The following is a 6,412-nucleotide window of genomic DNA, read 5'->3' as shown; positions in this document are numbered from 1 at the left end:
CCAAGGTCTTTTCCCTGGGGTGGGTGAGTCCAATATTAGAGGCCATAGGTTTAAGGTGAGAGGGGAAAGATTTAAAAGGGACTTCAGGGCAATTTTTTCACACAGTAGGTGGTGCGTGGATGGAATGAGCTGCTGGAGGAAGTGGTAGAAGCTGGTACAATACAACATTTAAAAGGCATCTGGATGGGTATATGAATAAGAATGGTTTAGATGGATATGGGCCAAATGCTGGTAAATGGGACTAGATTAATTTCGGATATCTGGTCATCATGGACAAGTTGGACTGAAGGATCTATTTCCATGCTGTACAGCTCTATGACTCTATATAATTGATCATTTCTGGAAACTAATGACACCAAGGGATATGAGAAGAGTGCAGGAGAGCAATTTAAATGATCACCCATGATTGATTGAATGACAGAATAAGCTTGATGGGCTGAATGACTTACTCCCATTTCAGTATTCCTACATAGTTTGGTAACAGTTCAATCCAGACTGAGTCAGAAGCCAGACAAGTTTATGGTGGCTGCTAAGGATGATGTTTTTGTTCTTGTGTTAATGGTTTGCTGAAATTAGTTACAGTTCATCCAAAATTGGATGTCTGACATGGATTCTAACAGCAGAGAGGTACACAAGTGGTAAAGACAGAACGTGGAAACGTAGATCTGGGTATTGTCGACCTACATATACAAATAACAATGACTTCGTCTTCACCAACTTTCCCATCAGTTCTGAGGAAGGGACGCTGGACTCGAAATGTTAACTCTGATTTCTCCCCACAGATGCTGCTGGACCTGCTGTGCTTTTTCAGCAATTTCTGTTTTCGTATCCATGACTTCATTTTCTGATTAGGTTGGATAGGAACCTTCCAGACTGATTTCCCTTCTTGGCCCTGGTTTTCTCTTTCTGTTTGTTTTGTCTCTCCCAGGAGACAGAGTGACTGCTGAGTCTGATCGCTTTATGGACTTGCTGGTCATTGCTCCTATATGTACCTCAATTTAGAAACCAGCAGATTTTGCAGTTGCTGTCGTTGACCCTGAACCACCAAGCTCGGCTGCAGTTCTGAAGAAACTTGAAGCGTTTGCTGAACCTCTTTGCACCGGTGCTACTTTCTCAAAACAGAACTAAAAGATCAAGACAATATAGATTGCTCGTCCAACTTAGAATCCCCTCCCAAAAAAAGTTTCCTTTTCACCCAGGGACACGACATATCTCACATCACTTTTCCTGGTCGAAACTTCGGACTTTAATACATCACTCATTCCCGGACCCCGGCCTTAATCCTGCGACAACCTTTGCCATGATCCTCTAAGGGTTTTTGCAGTCACCTCAGTGTTTGTTGTGGTGCAGCAGCACGCCCGGCGTTACCCTGGCAGCCGCCCCTTTAAATGTCGCTGGGGAGCGGCGGTTGGGGCAGAGAAGAGAGACAGAAAGAAAATACGGGCCTGCCGTAAACACGACAGAGAGGAGAGGAGAGGAGAGGAGAGGGGCTTATTTCCACAGCAACGGTAACGGCAGGAGTTAGGGTCTCCCATGGCAACGGCCAAGCTCGAAGGGGGGTCTCCCATAACATCGGCCAACTCGAGGGGGGGATTTCCCATAACAACGGCCAATCTCGGGGGGGGGGCGGTCTCTCATAACAACGGCCGAGCTCGAGCGGCCCGCCCATAACAACGGCAAGCTCGATGGGGTCGCCCATGGCAACGGTCGAGCCCACGGGGGTGACCGCGGGTCTCGGGCAGGACCAGGACAGGGCGACGCGCAGGGAATGAGGTGCCCGGCCCGAACCCTAGAATTAAGGTACAATAGCTCTCAGCCTGGGCCGGACAATAATCTGAGCCTTTCCTGCTGGTTCTGCTCTCGGACGTAATTCAGAAGTTTAATTATAGCGATTGATGGCGATGCTAATTTGTTCCCCGGGTCCCTGCGACCGGAGCCACTTTATCGCTTGTTCCGCGACCCGGCTGAAGGGCCTGCGTTCCCGGCCTCCACCTTCTTTCGGTAGAGCGGCCTGATCTCTGGCCGGAGGATTAATTAAATGGCGCCGGTCACGAAGTAGCAACTTGGTCTCCTAGCTTTGCAGTCGGATTCCGGTGTTCGTATGAGTTTACTTTCCTGTTTTGTTTTTGTTTAACTGAACGCTTGGTTAATTTAAATCTCCCTCGATGAGCAGTTGGATCGATAATTGTTTTCTTTTTGCCGATGCGTCGAAACCAATTGTTCTTTTTCTCTTTTTTTAAAATAGATCCTCAAATCTGCAACTGGTCAGCAGCCCACCTTTGAACGTTTAGTCAGCGTAAGTGATATGTTTATTAAACTTATCGTTATTTAACTCCTGCAGCTTATTAAAACTTGCAGAAATATTTCTTATTATAAGTTGTATTTGTGAGGAGTGATCTTTGTCTAGCACCAGAATGATGTGGAATGTGTTCACTATTTTATACTATTATGACCATAGTAAGCTAGTTTCACTGTCATTCAGCGAGACACGGAGAAGGACAGGCCTTTTGAACCAGCAGCTTGGTCCTAAATCCTATGCGCATGTTATATATCGGAAGGTGATGGCTGCTTTTCTTATGTGTGAATCCAAGTAAAAAAAAACAGATTGGCTGTCACCATGGACTCCAGGTTGCAGAATTTGCAAAACACTTACAGCAGGGTGTCATTTAGAGTGATCAGGGATGGAAATACATCATCCTCCGGCACTTCTGCCACCTGCAATCTGACCCCACCACCAAAGACATTATTCCCTCACCACCCTTATCTGCCTTCCTGAGGGACCACTCTCTCCGTGACTCCCTTGTTCGCTCCACACTCCCCACCAGCCCCACCACCCCGGCACTTATTCCCTGCAACCGCAGGAAGTGCTACACCTGCCCCTACACCTCCACCCTCACCCCCATCCCAGGCCCCAAGAAAACCTTCCACATCAAACAGATGTTCACCTGCACATCTGCTAATGTGGTATACTGTATCCGCTGTTCCCAATATGGCCTCCTCTACATCAGGGAAGCCAAGTGGAGGGTTGGAGACTGCTTTGTGGAACACCTACCCTCAGTTCGCGACAAACGACTGCACTTCCCAGTCGTGAACCACTTCAACTTCCCTTCCCATTCCTTGGATGACATGTCCATCCTGGGCCTCCTCCAGTGCCACAACAATGCAGTAACAGCACCTCATATTTTGCTTGGGAATCCTGCAGCTCAATGGTATCAATGTGGACTTCACAAGCTTCAAAATCTCCCCGCCCCCGACCGCATCCCAAAACCAGCCCAGCTCGTCCCCACCTCCCTAACCTGTCCGTCCTTTCTCCCACCTATCCACTCCTCCGACCTCAACTCCCACCCCCACCTCCTACCTACCAGCCTCATCCCCGCCTCCTTGACCTGTCCATCTCCCCTGGACTGACCAACCCCACCCTAACTCCCCACCTACACTCAACTGGCTCTATTCCTGCCTCCTTTACCTGTCCGTCTCCTCTCCACCTATCCGCTCCTTTATCCATCTTCCATCCGCCTCCCCCCCTCTCTCTTTATTTCAGAATCCCTTTCCCCTCCCCCATTTCTGAAGAAGGGTCCAGACCCAAAACATCATCTTTCCTGCTTCTCTGATGCTGCTTGGCCTGCTGTGTTCATCCAGCTCTACACCTTGTTATTTCTGGAAATACATCATGTTGTGCCATGATCATGGTGATTTGATGCTTATAGTCAGGGGAAACAAACTACAGTCATGTTGCCATGTGGGTGACTGGTGTGGAGGAAATATCTCATCAGGGACACAACATGCATTTGTCTTCGTTTTCACTCTCGAAAGATTGTTGACCTTGCAGTCTGACCTAGTATATATGCAGACTCCGCATTTACAGAATAGGCAAAGGTCAACTGGAGAAGGTGCCAAACAAGTAGGGGCCAGGACATAGCCCACTCCATTCTTCACTCTGAAATTTACAGAAGCGGAGCCATCAAACTGTACAGTCAAATGCATGTGGCCACAGAAGCAGTTGGTGAGACTGAAGAGCTTTGATGAACAGCCAAGTTTACCTAAAGTGTTGCAGGGTCCTGCCCTGCTGATGGTGTTGAATGTCTTAGTGAGATCTACAAAAATAAGGTAACCATACACTTTTATTATAACTGTCAAATGGAGCTTTCAGATGCTCTTGTCTTTCTGTAGATGGAGTCTTTTAAGTCTGACCCTAGCAAAGGCCTTCTCTGTGGCAGTCAGGAATGAGATGCCTCTGTAGTTACAATCTCCTTTGTTGCTTTTGATTTTGTGTAGCAAGGTCACTTTTGCATCATGCATATCTTGTGAAACAGAGCCAAGCCGAATTTCTGATAGAGTCGGAGGATGCAATGAGTTGTAAGAATACATTGACTTTCCATATTTAAGCAGTTTGGTTGGGATCCCATCCTTGCCAGGTGTCTCTCTGCTTATGATGGAGACTATGATGCTCTTGAACTTGAGTGATGAGGGCAGTTCAGCTAATTCCAGCATGACAGGAAACTGAGGTAGCATCAGTCATGGCCTGGAAGATATCTGTAAGAAAGGTGGACACCTCACAATAGCGTTCATGCCAATGGGATATCTTTGCATATTTCTGCCAGTGGGTGTCTTATCATTTGCCCAGTTCATTTGAAACATGGACAACTCACTGCTATCAAGAAAAGAAACTCATCAATTTCCATCATTGCTTTATGGATGTATCCTAGCAAGCCAAAGTCACAAATACAACAATCCTCTGAAAAGCAGATCTCCCACATAAATGTATACTCATCAAGCAGAGGTACTTTTGATTGTTTTATCATATCCGTAGAATGGAAGACAATTGCGTATTCCATGACTAATGAGGTAGCTAATGCCAGTCAGCCAGCTTGTAGGATGCTTGCTTGCACACGTGATGGCTGAGACACAACTTACTGCATCTGGGAGTTTTCAACAGAGAAAAATGATGACACCCTTCAGTAGCTGGCAGCAAGTGATTTGGCAACAGACTGCAGTGCTAACAACAATAACCACAGTGACACTTGTTGGCTTCATGTGCAGCACTTATGGTAGGAACTGACACTCAAAAATTGGCCTCCTGAATAATCAACACAGGTGTGCCATCTGAAGATGTCCTATCCGAAATGAAGATGTTTGCTGCATGCCCATAACCTTTTTCAGATGGAGGGATGCTGGGTCTGAAGCGAGCTACTATTTATTGTCTTTTTATTTTTAATAGACTCTTTCAGTTTCTTTGGATGAGTAATCCAAAAATCTGTAGATAACTTCTACTTTTCAGTGTTGTTTTTTTCACTGATTATAAATAAATGTGAGCGAGGACTCTGCAGGGTTCTTTCAGATTACAAACATCCGAAGTCCTCGTTCACTTGAGTTTTACTGTTGTGAAATGGTGGTCGTGAAAATAATCACTCTTCTGAACAGATGCATTCCACCTGCAGATGACAGCTGATCTTAAAATAATGCTGATATTGCTATTCTTGGATTCTTCCACACAGGATAGGCTGTTGCAAAACTTGCTAAATTTACAAAGACTATGTTTAGATTCTAACTGAAAATAACTTTACTGCAGCAATTCTAGACTTTCGAGATATAAGAGATATGTCTTTTTTTTTTCATTGTATTGTAATCTGACAAAAATAGACTTGGATGACCAAGAGAGGCTTGCATTAAGAAGAATCTTCTAACTGGAGTGAGTGATGAAAAAACGGAATATAGAAAAAGATTGCAGATTGTGGGACCTTGATGGATAAAGGCATCATGCTCAGGTGAACGAAATAGGATTGCAAAAGAGACCAGGAGACCATTTTGGTAGAAGGAGCGAAGGTGAAAGTATTTCTTCAGTGGTGAAAGATTGGAAAGGCATGGAAAGCTAGCATGGAGGTACAACAACCAATTTGAAAGACAAATGATATGTTGGCCTTTAATGCAAGAGAGTTTGAGTACAGGAGTGAATAAGACTGTCTTCGATTATATGGAACACTGCTGAGACTGCTGCTGGATTATTGTGTGCAGTTCTTGTTCACTTGCCTAAGGAATGATATTTTTGCCAAAGAGGAAATATAACAGAGTTTCATCAGTCTGATTCATGGAATTGTGGGAACTGTTCTATGAGAAAAGATTGAAGAGACTGAGCCTGTATTATCTGGAGTTTAGATGAATGAGAGATGATCGCATAGAAACTGAGAAAAGGAATGCAAAGAGCAGATGTGAAAAAGATGTTTAACTTGGCTGTGGAGAGATAGTAGGAACTGCAGATGCTGGAGAATCTGAGATAACGAGGTGTAGGGCTGGATGAACACAGCAGGCCAAGCAGCATCAGAGGAGCAGGAAGGCTGATGTTTCGGGCCTAGACCCTTCTTCAGAAATGGGGGAGGGGTAGGGGGTTCTGAAATAAATAGGGAGAGGTGGGGGG

General features: G+C 45.4%; 1 protein-coding gene across 2 annotated transcripts in view; it reads left to right on the top strand.

The window, feature by feature from the left end:
* The first annotated feature begins 1,288 nt into the window (after positions 1-1,288).
* lca5 (lebercilin LCA5) overlaps positions 1,289-6,412 on the top strand; it is a 78,079-nt gene continuing 72,955 nt past the window's right edge. Inside the window, exons 1-2 of one of the 2 annotated variants that reach the window (XM_048597254.1) lie at positions 1,289-1,508; positions 2,246-2,296. The gene's annotated coding sequence lies outside the window, so the exon portion shown is untranslated. Of the gene's footprint in view, positions 1,509-1,680; positions 1,801-2,245; positions 2,297-6,412 lie in introns of those variants that run through there. The other variant, XM_020528217.2, reaches the window with a different exon arrangement.

The sequence above is a fragment of the Rhincodon typus genome, chromosome 5, assembly GCF_021869965.1.
Source record: "Rhincodon typus isolate 14 chromosome 5, sRhiTyp1.1, whole genome shotgun sequence".
In the NCBI taxonomy this organism is placed as follows: domain Eukaryota; kingdom Metazoa; phylum Chordata; class Chondrichthyes; order Orectolobiformes; family Rhincodontidae; genus Rhincodon; species Rhincodon typus.
Note: the sequence above shows the minus strand (reverse complement) of the source record. Positions and strands in the feature narration are given on the sequence as shown.